Below are 16,537 nucleotides of genomic sequence, written 5' to 3' on the forward strand. Positions count from 1 at the left end.
AGAGCATTGAAGGTTTAACTTTTGATGTAAATTGAATCAAAATTACACATCAAAATATGGAACAAGATTTGAGGATAGGTACAATCAAGACAAACTACCTAAGGTCACATATAGATGGTTGGATGATAAAGCATGACATGAAATGGTAATGGTATGAGGAAGGCTCCTTAGTTGGCTTCTTCTAATGTTTTAGGAGAAAAATATGTCAATGAGGGATGACATGTTATGATATTAGGCATAAAATATTATGGGGTGGTAGAGATCATAACACGTCTCACTTACCCTCTTTGCTAATTATATTTGGGTCATATAAATAACACGTGTAAATAATCATATTTGATAATGAGTCAAATAAGAGTGTATTTTGGGATCTATAGTTAACCTCTCTTTTATGTTGTTAAGGGAAGATTTATATGTGGAAGTTGAACATCATTGTAAGGGATAAGTGAGAAGACGATTGCATTGGTTTGGATACCATCTTGGAGATAATTGGGAGCTTTAAATATTGTTATTGGAACTTAAGAGTGTCTTCCATATTTATGTGATGTTAGGGCAATCATGGTTGAAGGATTTCATGGGATTAACTTGAAAAACCAAAAGTACTTTTTTTTGCTTATCTATAGAGTGTATCCTTCTATTTTTTAGCCCCTTCCCTATCCAGATTGCAAATCATTATTAATTTTTGGTATGCCTACTATAAATTTCCTCCCTTGCATTGACAAAAAGTAGAATTTATCAAGATTATATTATCCATCTTCTTTTTAATATCTAAATGTATTTCAAACTAAACTTTTAAATATTAAAATTTGAAAGAGAAAAAGGGAAAAATAGATTTATATCACATATTTATATACATATTTATGAATCTATTTATATCACATTCACATTAGCATATAGAAATCATAAAAGGTGATTACTTGATGTTGCATATCACTCTATAGAGATTCTAGTTATTCTTGTTGCTGTTATAAATGTGGTGGTTTTAAGAAAATGTTCCCTTGTTTCCTATAGATTATATATAAGTATAGCATGAGTATTTATAATAATATTGTATTTTTGAAACATCATATTTGCAACTTATGTTCTGTCAAACATATATATGCACAAGCACGCAGGTGTGGAAAAGTTTAAATAGTAAGGATATTGATGAAATAAAAAAACACATGGATACTTTTCCATTTGAAAATTGATCTTGGCCCTATCTCAACTAAGAAAACTTGATATATTAAGAGGTGTAGAAACCTATTCATGTTAGTCACCACCTTAGCAAGGTTGTATCATAATCAAATAAAAAAGAAAAATCAATATAATTAGAAAAATAAACCATAGTATCTTACCACTTTTGAGTTTTGGTCTTGTAGAGATTAGAGGAGGGAAAATTGAGAATCCTTTGTTAATGAAGTAAGAAGATCAAGCACTAAAGATCAAGACAATCCCATTTTCTTCCCAACCAAATATTTGATTCTCTCACCAATTCATAACTAAAAATATCAATAATTTTAACTTTGATCCCCTATTACCTTATGATTTTGACTAAGTTGCATTGTGGATGAAAACCTGAGTTTGATACCCAATCTTGAGGCTCGACTGTTAAGAAATTTTCCCCTTAAACAATGCTAGTTATCCATAGAAAAATCAACCAGTTCAGCATACTATTTTTGTTATGTGTCTCTTCTTGCCCACATGAAAATGCCTGCACTCTTTTTTATGTGTCTCTTCTAGCCCACATGAAAATGCTCGCGCTCTTCTGCCATCTCATACCACCAAATGAAAGTTCCTTGTCTTCCACTTTGCTAAAAGAGAAATCAATAGTTTAAAAAAATATATATATAATAATAAAATATTAATTAAATTAATTTTTATAGTTTTTATGAGTAATAATAATTAATTATAATAGTTTTAATAATGAGTATATATAATCAAAGGTAAATGATAATCCATAGATGTTTATAGAGAATAATTGTTAAGTAATAATAGTGTATTCATTTTTTTCTTAAAATAGATTGATGATAATAACATGTCTTCATTTAAAAAAAAAATTAATTATAAAGAATAAATAAATATCAACTAGATTTTTTTATTAATTATAATTAATTATGATTGGTTTTTATATTTTATATTTATAGTGTTAAGTTTTAATTTTAAACAATAATCTAATCTTTATATTTATAAAAATCGAATTAATAAATTAATAATTTAAATACTTAAATTAAATTATTAATTTTATCTTAAAATACCCCTTTATGAAGTAGTAGGATTAGAGTCAATGTGACTAGACTATATTGTTTTCTTGATCAATTTATTTGAAGGACCTAACAAGTAGAATCATTCATCGACCAACTTATAATGCTTATAATTGTCTGATGTTGAAAAAAAATTAATATATAATTAGAAACCTATATCATCAAAACATTATAAAATTGTCTAGAAACTACATCATCCTCCAAAAAAAAAGTTATCTTCTAGATGACAAGTGAATAAAAACTCCTTATAAGCTATTTAACAAAGTGTCCTATGTCTGGGAAGATGCAAAGTGAAACCACAATTACTGTGAGAAAGAGAAGGTCCAAGGGCCATGAATGAATTGTAGAAAATAAAATCAACCTAATCCATTAGTAAAAAAATCTCATAGAAGGTGCAGAGAGAATGTACAAATTACTAATTGTTAGTGACTAATCATCCAATCACTTGTTTAATCATTATTTTGATAGTTTATGTAGTCACTTGTGTTTAGGGGATTAATAATTAGTGACTAATTATCCACTCACTTAGTTAGTCATTTATTTGGTAGTCTATTTAGTCATTTCTATTTGGTTGATATTGTAATTTTACCACGTGATCACATTAGTCACTTTTTTAGTCACCTATACCTACAAATTGCAAATAAATAGTGGAATGTGATAAGTTTTAGTCACATGACTAAAAATTTTAGTGGTGTGACTAAAATCTTTAGTCGCATACTCACATATTTGCCAAAATGTACTAATGTTATTTTCTAGCTACCATTTATGTATTTAGATCTATTTTGCACAAACATCATTGACTAAATAGTTTGCCTAGTAAGTCTATTAGCCCCACAAATTTATTTATTTATTTTTAAATGATTCTTACTCTAACCAACCTTAAATGTTTATTTGGCACACCCATTACACTTTAAGGTGTGATTTCTAGTTCCTATTTTCTACGAGATCAAACAAATTGAGAAAGTGATTATTCCCCCTTCTATTTTAATTTTTCTCCACCTATCTTGTCCCAGTTCTTTTCCAACATATTGAAATTACAACCTAATACACATGGGACATGACTGAGGTTTAAGAGAGATTTCCATAATTCAATTTTGCTTTTATATACATTGGTACAAATGTGTAGAAAAATCATATATTTGCACCTTCCATATTTACAACAACCCACTGCCCAATTACAAGGGTAGAAACTTCACTCCTTTAGTTTAGAATCTCACTTGTTAGCAAGGAGGATATTAGAACTATCCTTAGCATATTTTGTAGAGAATTAGATATCATCTCTCTAATTACATTTGAGGCTTAAATCAATAATAAATTGAGCTATTTTAACCTTGTGGAAGAATAAATTATCTTTTTTCCTCATACTATTAATAAGCCTTTAACCCAAATATTTTTGGTCAACACATTCAAGCCTTTTGATATTCCACAATGAACATATGTACTGTCAAATACAATTTTATTTTGATGTTTACATTTTCACTCTAAATCTTTCATAGCACTTAGGTAAGGTGATTTCTATTTAAACCCCTTTAGAGTTAAACCTAGATGAGTTCATAGATCTAAGCTTCCTTTTATGCATAATTAAACTTTGAACATAATCAAATTTAGGTGTGGTCATTAACAACAAGGGGCTTAAAAGGATAATCCCCAATTTGACAACCTCACTATCACCACTAGTCATTTGCTTTTTAGGGAGGTAAGCAAGGGGTTTAGCTGAAATGAAAATGATGGACACATCACTATAATCCAATTTAAAACTTGATATAGGATGTAGAGAGAATCTTCTAGGTGAAGGTCCAAACTAGATTGCATTGATGTGTTGATCATTGTGACTCTAGGCTAAGTTAACAAGAAAGAACCATTGGGTTGCTACATGGTCAATCATCCAAGGGAAAGTCTAAGGATTTAGGAAAATCATCCTGAGGGTGACTACCTCACTCCTTTGACCATCATCCTTAGGGAGTATCAAAATCATTATGCAACTCGACCTATTCGAAGTGGCTCAAGGTGGTGGATCTATTAGTTAACCTATTGAGGTTCCCACTAGATTTACCAATACTTTCAAGTTTTTCCACAATAGATTTCACATTGATGGGACAACATGGTTTTTTCCCTATTTTGGCAATATTTTGTGTAAACCATGGCTAGGAGTCTTAGTTGTGACCAAGAGAGGATTATGGGCCTAATAGTTTGTACTCTTAAACCATTAATCTCCTCCTTTTCTTTGAGAAATATTGTTCCTTGTTCTAGTGTTATGTGTTTAAACTTTGGATAACTTGTAGTCTTTGAGATTCTTTTATCCTCTATGTTTACGTGATTGGGGTTTTGTGTATGTTGAAGTCTTTGAGATGCAAATTTACTAAGTCTTTGATATGCACATAAACTTTGTCTTTGTTCCAAAATCTAATAAGAAGTAATAGAGAGTCTCTTGGCTTCTTGGTTACTAACCTTGCTAGATTGTATTTGCAAGATATTTGTAAGGAAGGATCATTTTTTTGGAAAGAAGATAACATGGTGGAGGTAGCATTCTATTGCTAGTTTTGAGTAAATAATATTATTTAAGTGTTAGCTAATTTTAATAGAAATAAATAGGAAACCTCCCCTTTCTGAGAAGAGAGATTTAATGTCACACTATGGTTGAAATAACTATTTTGCAATTAGTTAAATCAAGTGAGTTGCAAAACATTCACCCAATGTTGGTGATGTTGCTCCTATTGGGGATATGATATGCACCCCAAGGCCTCTTTCTTTTGTTTGAGGTATGCTACTATCCTATTTGTTTTAATTTATTCTATTGTAGTTTGTCAAGATATCACTAAGGGAAGATGAAATATTTTATCAACACCCTTGGGAGAATTCTTTTAGTCCTTTAAATCTAAAACCACCTTTGCATGATCTTTTTCATGGTTTGTTGGAGATGGAAAGTGATATTTTGATAAGATGTCTTTATAAAGTTTATTAAGGTGATTTAAGGAGTAGCTATTGATTATTTCTACCAACTTGCATTATGAACTATCACAAATTGGGCTATTCTTAGAGTTAAGTTTTAAGAAAGGTTCAAGCCTGTAGAAGATGCTCATGCTTTGTTGGCTCAACTCACTTAGATCAAGAAAGAAGAAGAAAATCCTATCTATGAGTTCATTTCCAAGGTTAATGAGTTGGCAAATAGGATTCTAACTATTGCTCAATTTAGAATTAAAAATTTGAAGTGTTTCTTCATCAACACTCATTTGACTAAGGTGAGATTTTTATTAATGAGAGCAACCCCAATTGACCTTTGTAAATTGAAGTTGAAGATGATCTGATCCTTGATAGAAAAATAAGAATAGATTCAAATGAAAGTAATTAATTCTTTGGAATCATCTTCAACTTCATAACAAATCCTATGGTGGAAAGGTTGGCTAATGAGTTGCTAGCTCTTAAGAAACATATATCCCAAGGTTTGTTCTTAAATTCTTACAAAATATTCCAACTTAGAACGTACCCATATAGAAATTATGATTATGATGCATGGATGAAAGCATACTATCTCCACTATGAAAAAGAATTTCTCTCAAAGAACCACTAAAAGATGTAGATATTGGATAGCATGAGTCTAAAAAAAATTGGTAATCTCGTATAGGAGAGAAAACATAGGAAATAACTCTCATTTATGGTTAGTGTATTATCAAGAAGTTGTTCTAGAAGAGGCTATGTAAGATATCCTAGGGACTAAACAACACAAGGATGAAAGCCACTTTGTCAAGGCATTGGTAAATAAGGACAAACACATTTTAAGATGTGAAAAGATGGACACACATGTAAGTATTAGTCAAGTTAAACAAAATGAAAAGAATGCTTCTATATTTCAAGGTCATGAATTTGAGCATATTATGCATGATGAAGCCAAAAATAGCCTTGGTGAAGACCTTTTTAGATACATAACAAAATATTTGTGTTCAGGAACTCTCCTAGATATAAAGTTTTTAAACAAAATAATGTGGTGATAAAAGAAGTCATGCTTTTATTCGAATCATATGAGGTAACTCTTTCCAATTAGTGTGAGATTGTGATTGAATAAGCAATTGATATAGGTGGGACCATCGACAAGAATTTTTTTTTCCTTCCAAGGAGATGCCCAATAAGACATGTAAGACAACAATTCATTGAATCTCATGCTTTCTCAACAAGGTGCTCTTGTAGTTCATGTTCAAGAACACACAAGTTGTCATTGAGGACAAATTCCTCACTTCTATAATCAAGTGTTTTCTTTTACTTGTAGTTTGAAGAATGAATTTCTAACTAGTAATATTATGATTCCACTTTTGGATGTGTGTTATTTTTTTAGAATTCACTCATTAATTTGACTTATCATCAAGATAGCATCACAATATTCTTTTTCTTTCAGTAGGGTTCTATTCATGGAGAATTTCAATCTCTTTTATGCATTTGGTCACTCTAAGAGAGAGTGTGAATTTCAATGACAATAGAGTGGTTATTAGAGACTATAGAAGGGTGTAGTTAGACACCGCACTTACCTTATTTATTAACAAACTTGAATTTTTTCTTATTTTCTTAGAAATTTTCTAGCATGCTATGTATTCTTTTTCTGCTTTGCTAAATATTACACCATGTAAATCATATACTATTATGCCCATTTTTCCTTCTTTCTAAAGGGTCAAACAAATTGAGTTTGGTTTAAGCTTAGACCTAATAGAAGTGTTTTCTCCCCTTTCATTCCAATTTATTTCCACCTCTCTTATCCACATATTTTTCCACCATATTGAAATCCCAACCTAATACCCATGGGACATTTTTCAGTTGAAAAGGGCTTTCCATAACTTAATTTTGTCTTTGTATTAATTAGGCACACATGTGGAGAAAAATCCAATATCTACACCCTCCATCTCCACAACAACGTACTACTTGTTTACTATGGGAAGTACCCATTCCTTTTCTTTAGAGGATTACTTGTTGGGAATGGGGATAGAAACATTGTTCTTTCCCTTAGCATATTTTGTATAAAATTGTATAGCATGTCTCCAAATACATCTAAGGCTTATGTTAAGAATAGAGTTGCTTTAACCTTTGGAGGAATACAATATCCTTGTTCCTCATAGTATTAATGAATCTTTAACCACATAGTTTTGGTTAGGAAAATCAAGCCCTTTGGAATTTCAAGACATACATTGTATTCCCATATTCAATTTATTTTAAAGTTCCTATGTTAATCCTAAAGCTTTCAAAGCACTTGAGTAAAATGTGATTTCTATGTATTTCCTTTTGGAGCATAGTCTAGGTGAGTCCACAAATATAAGCTTTCTTTTATATATAACTAGGTTATGATCACAATCAACTTCAAGTGTTTTCATTAACAACATGGAGGCTTAGAAGGAAAATCTTGAGTTTGACCCTCATGGAAGGAACCAACCTCACTATTATTAATGAGATTTAAATGGTAAAATTCTTGTTTTTTTAACAAATGATCAAAAAAATCATTCTAAAGAATTTACAAGTGAACAAAATAAAAAGTTTCCAATAACAAATTGAATATCGTAGAAATGATCCTATCTACCTACTTTACATAATATACAAAATATTACCATTAAAGTAATATAATGATATTGTAATGCCCTCCCTTAATGGTTAGTCTCTCAAGAACACCAAGTTTCCCTTTGAATTTAGTAAAATTATCTAAGCTGAGACGCTTGGTGAGAATGTTTGCAATTTGATCCACAGTTGGAACATACTACAATTGAATTATTCCATCTTCAACCAATTGTTGAATGTAGTGACAATTAACATCCACTTGTTTGGTTATTTCATGGAAGATCAATTCTTTTACAAGTTTGATAACTCCCTCATTATCATAGAATAAATGAGTTAGATCCACTTGAGATATTTGAATATCTGCAAGCAATTGTCAAAGGAAAACTACCTCACAAGCTACTTTAACTATTCCTTAATACACTACTTATGTTGAGGAGAGAGATATTTCCTTCTATTTTTTACCAGTCCATGTGACTACACCAAATCCCAAACTGAACATATATTTTGAGGGTGATTTCTTATCATCAACTATATCTTCCCAATATGAATGTGTGAACCTACTCATGAGTCTAGGATCACAAATCTTAGAGGAAAGAATTCATAAATGAGGAGTGCCCTTCACATAATGTAGCACATGCTTTTTTTCTACTAAATGATTAGCTTTGGGGGCTATCATAAAGAGTGAAACATAGCTTATTTCAAAACTAAGATCTAGTCAAGGGGTAGTGAGACAGATGAGACTACACACTAATTTCCTAAAAATGGTTTTATCAAAAGGTTTAGAATCAAACTTGGCTAACTACTATAGTTCTTTCTCTATAGGCATGAAGGTAGGGTTACAATCCCGCATTTAAAACTTGTCAAGCAAGTTCCTGGCATAGTTAGACTAGGAAATAGAAATCCTATCCCCAATCTACCAAACCTCAATACTTCAATAATAATGGAGAAACCTTAAATCTTTCATATCAAAATCCATGCACAAGTTTTATTGATTTTTGCAATCAAAGGTGTTGAACTACCAGTAATGATCAAGTCAACCACATAGAAAACTAGAGAGAGAACATCATCACCAAAGTGTTTGATATACAAAGCATTGTTAGAGGGCATACTAAAATCCATGAGAAACCAAGTACTAATCAATCTTGATGTACCATGCTTGAGGAGCATGTTTGAGTAAATAGAGTTCTTTGTGGAGTGGACATATTTGGTATTATTTTCTAGAAATATTGGAACCGGGAGGATACATCATATAGACTTCTCCTTATAATTAATGGTTGAGGAAGGCACTCTTAGCATCCATCTGATAGAATTTCCATCCAAATTGATATGTAATGTCAAGACAAATATAAATTATACTCATCTTGGCAATAGGACTCAAGAGAAAAGGTCTCCTCATAGTCAATGCCCTCCTACTATAAGAATCCTTGAGAAACTCATTCGGCCTTGTATTTATCTAAGGTACCATATGCATGATACTTGACCTTATACATCTATTTGTAGCTACTGATATTCTTCCTTGGAGGAAGATCAAAGATAACCCAAGTGTTTTTTTTCTGAGGACTCTAACTTATGCTACACAAATTTCTTGTACCTACTCTAGAATCCCTATTGGCTCTTTAAATGTCTAAGGCTCATAAATACTATAAATGTTGGTCATGAGAGAAAATATAACCATATTTTGTTACTTTCCTTTATTTCTAGAAAATATACCCTTAATGAGCTCATTAGGATGCAAATCACTTATGATCTTTGCATCCATTTGGGCCAAAGAGTAGATGTTGCAACATCAGATGGATGAGTAATAAGGGCATGAGGAATAAGTGGAAGATTCACATCACTCGACAGGAAAGTTAGGTAGTGCATAATTCAATTTAGAATCTATATAATCCCTCCATCAATGAGCCCAATGGAAGACATACACCTAAATTAGAAGCCTTCAAAGGTTGATCCTTCTAGAATTCTACTCAAATGGGGAAAGCTAAAATGGTCCTTGTTCTTCATCAAAGACAACATCGTGACTAAAGATGAGATGATTAGTATCTACATTAATCATTAGTTAAGCCTTACGGTTTTTATTGTATCATGTAAGAAAAACCTTACAAATCTAACTTGGAGTTTTGGGCATTTGGAATTATACATATGCTAATGAGCCAAAACAAATTAGTGGTTGATCTTGGGTTTGTAAATTGTCCAAGATTCCTAAAGATTCTCCCCTTTAACATTGTGTGTGAGAGATCAATTAAGAAGGTAGAGGATGGATGATCAAAGAAAAGAAGTGATGATGTTGGATGGTTGAGTTGAGCTTCAAATGAACTATTTTGGCAAGTAAGGTGTAGATCAATCAATTCATTATTTTGGATATGTTATCCAAAAGGTTTAATATTTACAATTACTGGAACATTTATGTCGTTGGTCTACTTGTTTTCTTTAAGCCTTTAGCAAAATTAGAACCTTCTAACAAGGGTTTAAGGTCTCTTAGCAAGGATAAATCCTCACAAAAGGAAAATTGTACTAAATTCATTATTTATGACTCCTAATATGGTCACATCCTTTCATAGAGAACTTATATATCAGTACATTATCTTGTGGGTATTGTCCCCATTGGGGTTTTCCCCCTAATAAAGGGTATCCCTAGTCAACAAATTATTGTGTTAAGGTGTATGGTTTCTTGTTATTGAACATCATTGTTTTAATTGTTGGAGAGAAAGTTTATAAGTTTAGAATAATATTTGTTATCAAATAATTCAACCCGCCCCCCATGCAATTTTATTTCAACTTTGCTTCTTAACAAAAAAATACCATGTTAGTAATTTGAATTACAATATTTTCTTATATGTTTGAAAACTAGTAGACAATTTATATATATTAGATTCATTACCATATCTACCACTAGCACCTTGACATCATGTAGAGAAATCCAAAAAATCACGATCAGTCATCAATCCTATACTTAAGTCATTCTGGCTTATACAAGCATATGCCTTTTGGGAAACAAATTCATAGTTCATGCCCATTGTATGTCATCAATTGTACATGATGGAAAGAAGAGTACAAGAACCCTAAGAAAGCAATTGTAAATAATGATTTCAACATGGAATAAAATTATCAACCACAAATAATTTTAAATTTGGCAGAAATAGATTAAGAGCAAAGGTAAATCTAATGCACAAATAAAGAAACCCTAAATGAAAATGTATGAAGTTTATCGAATAACTTCTCTATCTACTCCCAGCCAAGCACTACTTGGTAGAGTATAGTCTCACTATGCTAAGGGGTGCATAGGGTACATTCATCAGTTGCTATGATGAAATGACCATCATTTTTTATGTTTTAATGAAAAATGAGAACACACATTATTTTCCACTATGCTAAGGGGTGCATAGGGTACATTCATCAATTGCTATGATGAAATGACCATCATTTTTTATATTTTAATGAAAAATGAGAACACACATTATTTTCCAAATATTTCCCACATTCATCAGAATTCTAACAACAATTAGAATTTGGATGAATGCATGAAATTTCTTTCATTAAAATTCTGATGAGCACAGGAAATATTTGGGGAAAAAAACAAATTTGACACAAAAGGCCTTGTTCGTCAGAAATGTTCATTTTAAAATGCACCCAAATGCATTAGTGAGAGGAACCACCCACAATACTCTCCATGACAACCACAACAAGGCATAGTGAAACAAACCAAAACCCTTGAACCAAAAACTAGAATGATGACCCAAAGTACAAAAAAAGCTCCTAGAGACCACTTTTTAGGAAACAAAACACATCCCCTAGCATCCTGTAAGAATTTTCCTAAGGCAATAATGCAACACCAAGATCTAGAGGCACAAGAGAGACAAGAGATGGTCAAATTAGAATCTCAATAATGATAATGGATTTTAGATAAATAAATCATATAAATACCCTATATATAAAGGCAATCAAGATGACTAGGATTCATCAAAGAGATAATCATTACAACTAAGCACATGTATACCAAGAGTGGATTATCCTCCATTGTGCATGAATGTGTGTGAAACAATGGGAGGATAAGAATACAAGGTATATATCGTAAAGAGATGTAGTAGACAACATGTGCTCAGTTGGAGTGCAAATTATTGTGTTGTCTACAAGATAGATCATACGAATATACAAACTCCTAGGTGTCTATATGAAAACTAATATGAATATGCATTAACCTAAGTAAACTTAAGTAAAGTGTAAATAGTAAATACTTATTTACACCAACACCCTACATTAAGTGTAACTTAGGGGAATGTATTTAAGCTCACAAAAGCTAGATAATAATGCAAGATGGGTCTCGACTACTAGGCCATGTTAAGTACCCATGTACAAATTGCAAGTGCAAAAGATATGCAATGAAATCTCTCATAAGGCAGAGAAATGAGGAAAACCTTATGGGAATAACCCCCATCTAAAAAGAGAGATAAGAACAATAAAATAAAATGAGAGAGAAAAAGACCTCATGTGAGGAAAATATCCCCCCATAAGAGAGAAGAAGTGGAAGAGAGACCAAGTAGCCCCCCTCAATGTAGAATATACATGTGGTAGATGTTCTAGGCTTGATGTAGAAATAGCTCCATGACTGTAGAATAGCATTCCTCCCCTTAGGAAGAAAAAAAACCAAAGGTGTATCCAAGAAGCCTACCCAATCTATAGGAAGAAACCTCAAAATTTATGAAATCTCTAAACCTTTCTCAAGTGTCCCCATGTCAATACTGAAAGGTGCCTCCTCCAAATCTTGTGTACTATGCCACTCTACTTGAAAAAATAATTCAAGATCAATTGAGGATGAATGTAGAACATGTGACACAAAGAGAGTTTGAACAACTAGGGCTAGAGGCACACCTAACTAATAATCACCTTGATGAGCAACACAATAGAAGAAAACAACATGGAGAACAACACAAAGGAGAGAAGTAACAGTGACACTTTTATTGATCCATCAAATTATCAGCATACATACCCAGTTATAAGGCCTTTTGGGTTATGGCCAAATAAAAAGTATAACTTCAAGATCCACAATCCAACTTCAAATTTTCTATTCCAAAAACATTTTCTCTAAACTCTCTAAGTGGTTCCCTAACCTAAACCCCTATTTATACTTGCCAAAACATCTTACTGATAATTCTAGATCATTATATAATAGAAAGGTCAACCTAAAAATGGTTTGCACACATTCGAAGACAAGATCCAAACATTAAATTTGTGATCAAATTAATTAAATAAGTCAGCTCAAAATAAGAAGAAATCATAGACAAACTTGGTCAAAGAAGAAACCAAGCATTAGTAACTAACAAGTTCACTCGGTATATACATGAAGGAACACTTAGCCATCATTGGAAAACTCAGCCAACACTAAGAAAATGAATGGGATAATATTACAACCAATAGGATAACACAACTTTGGCAGTGACTGCTACTTAGTCGATACTAAATAATTACTAGCATTTAGCAACGACTAGAACTCAACAACAATTCATAGAATGAATACAGATGAATAGGATAACACATCAACCCAGGATGCTCCTACATTAGACAACTAGGGTAGAAGAAATTATTGTCTCGAATCATGCAAGTGTCACATCCTGAGCTAAATCCAACACAGATTGAGAAATCCATATAGCATCTTCAACTGGTATGTTCTCCTATTTTAGCAAATACTCAAAATAATATTTACCCCTTATCTTCTTGTGATATTAATATCAAGATTTAACTGTGTGATTTCTCATTGACCCATGTTCCATAAGTAGTGATTCAACACAAATCCATCTCTCATGAGAATAGAATAGATGGAACACTTAGCACTCATTGGATCTAGGTGATGCTCATAGAGATGAGGCACTAGGACTTCCCAGGAGGTCACTCATCCTAGTACTACTCTAGCCTAAGCATGCTTAACTATGGAGTTTCCTCCATGGTTAAACCCAAAGCTTGCAACCCCATTTACAAAACCTTCACCAAGTGTTGTGCCTTATAAACCATTCATTAGAAAGCCCCTTAAGCTCATCAATTAATAAGTAGGAGATAATTTCTATAGCAATTCAAAGTGTGATATTAATATCAAGATTTAACTGTGTGATTTTGAGTCAAACTCATTGACCCATGTTTCATGAGTAGTGATTCAATATGAATCCACCTCTCTTGTCTTCTTGCCAATTCTCTAATCCAATATCTATTCAACATCTTCAATCTGCTTCTTAGGATAATAATCAAGTACAACAATTTGACTCATGATCTACTCATACAAATCAACAAAATTGAATATAGGAGATATATCAATGTCATCAGGAAACTCAACTTCATATGAATTACCACTGTCAAACTTACTCAAGATCTTACAAGGTCCAAACTTCTTCATTTTCATCTTATTATATGTTCTAATAGGAAATCTTCCTCTCTTCAAATGAACCATCACCTCATCACCAACTTCAAAAATATAATGTCTCCTATACTTGTCAGCATTCTCCTTATACTTCTAATTACTTTGTTCCAACTTCAACTTCACTTCCTCATGCAAAGATTTCATAAAACTAGAAAATTATTCCCCTTTAGCATTTCTCTTCTCTTCACAAGAAACATCCCTCAAATCTGATATTCCTCCAGGCTACATTCCAATAACAATCTCAAAATGTCTTTGTCCTATGCTCCTATTCATAGAATTATTATATCCAAACTCAACTTGTGCCAATACCATATCCCAATTACTCAACTTATCTCCAACTAAACATCTCAACAAATTACCCAAGCCTCTATTCACAAACTCTATCTATCCATCTATATGTGGATGGAATGCACAACTAAAATTTAACTCAATATCCATCTTCTTCCACAAAGTCCTCAAAAACAACCAACAAACTTATTATCTTTGTCAGAAATAATACTTTTTGGTAATCCATGTAATCTAACAATCTCTTAAGAGAAAATCTCAACAACATGCACAAAATTTGATGTCTTCTTACATGGTATTAAATGTGTCATCTTAGAAAATCTATCCACAACAACAAATATGGAATCATGCCCTCTTGTTGTCTTAGGTAATCCAAGAACAAAGTCCATACCGATGTCACCAAGGATTCTCAGGAACATAAATAGGTGTATACAATCCAATATTCTAACTTACTCATTTTGAAACTTGATAAATTCTACAATTCCTCAAAAACTTTTGAACATCCTTATACATATGTGGCCAGTAGTACTTATCTTTAAGAAAAATCAATGTCTTATCAATTCCAAAATGTCCAGCCAAATCAGCACAATGCTTTTCCTTAATCAAATTGACTCTCATAGAACTTATTGGTATAGCCAAGTGAATTCCTTTGAACAACATACCTTATTAAATTAAATACTCATCAAAATTACTCATTTGATCTAATAGATTTGGTGCTTTGCACTCTCTCTATGACTTAGAAAAATTAAGGTCAATATCATACAATTTCTTCATTTCATCAAAACCAAGAACTTCAACCTTCATCTCAGTCAACAAAGAATATTGTCTAGACTCAATGCATCAAAAACTTGGTTAGTAACTCCACTTTTATGTTTTATCACAAATGTGAAACTCTGCAAATATTCAACCCACTTCATATGTCTCTGATTCAACTTATGTTGACTTCTCAAATACTATAAAGATTTATGATCAATATATAACACAAACTTACCTAGGAATCAAATAATGTCTCCATTTATTCAAGGAATGAATAATAGAATAAAAATCTTGATCATGTACATAATAATTCCTTTTAGCATCATTCAACTTCTCACTAAAGAAAGCAACAAGTTTACCTTGTTGACTCAACACAACTCCTATTGTGTTGTCACTTGCATCACATTCAACTTGAAATATCTTATTGAAATCAAGTAAACCCAATATAGGTAACTCAAAAATATTTAGTTTCAAAGTCTCAAAACTCTTGTCAGCCCCATGTTTCCACTCAAAATACTTTTTATCTCCTCTTATTGTCCCAGTCATAGAACTACAAATAGAACTAAAATTCTTTATAAAATTTCTATAGAAACTAGCCAAACCATGAAATGATCTTGCCTCACCTATATTTTTAGGTGTAGTCCATTCCAAAATTTATTTAACCTTCTCAAGATCCATTCTCAAACCATAATCTAAAGTCACAAATCCCAAATATATAATTTCCTCTTGCATAAAGGAACACTTCTTCAAATTAATCAACAGCTTCTCCTCTTTCAATCTCTGCAGTACTTGTCTAACATGCTCAAGATGTTCTTCCTTAGTCTTATTGAATATCTGAATATCATCCAAACAAACAATCACAAACTTACTCAAAAATCTCTTGAGAACTTCATTCATCAACCTCATGAAAGTACTAGGTGCATTAGTCAAACCAAAAGGCATAACCAATCATTCATACAAACCATCTTTTTTCTTAAAAGAAGTCTTCAATTCATCACCTTCTCTGATTTGATCTAATGATAACCATTCTTCAAATCAATCTTGGTATAATAATTTTCTCCACTCAAACAATCCAATATGTCATCCATCATCAGCAAAGGAAACCTATATTTTATTGTGATCTTGTTAATAACTCTAGAATCAGTACACATCCTCCATTCTTCATTCTTCTTAGGTGAGCTAATATAGTAGGTACAACACATAGACTCAAACTTTCTCTAATCAAACCTTTCTACAACAGTTCTTTTACTTGTCTATTAATTTCTTCATTCTTTGTAGGTGTCAATCTATATGGTGCTTTGTTCGTAAACTAGCTCCAGGA

This window comes from Cupressus sempervirens, chromosome 4 (genome assembly GCF_028749045.1).
Source record: "Cupressus sempervirens isolate cs-2001-9-10 chromosome 4, ASM2874904v1, whole genome shotgun sequence".
Lineage (NCBI taxonomy): Eukaryota > Viridiplantae > Streptophyta > Pinopsida > Cupressales > Cupressaceae > Cupressus > Cupressus sempervirens.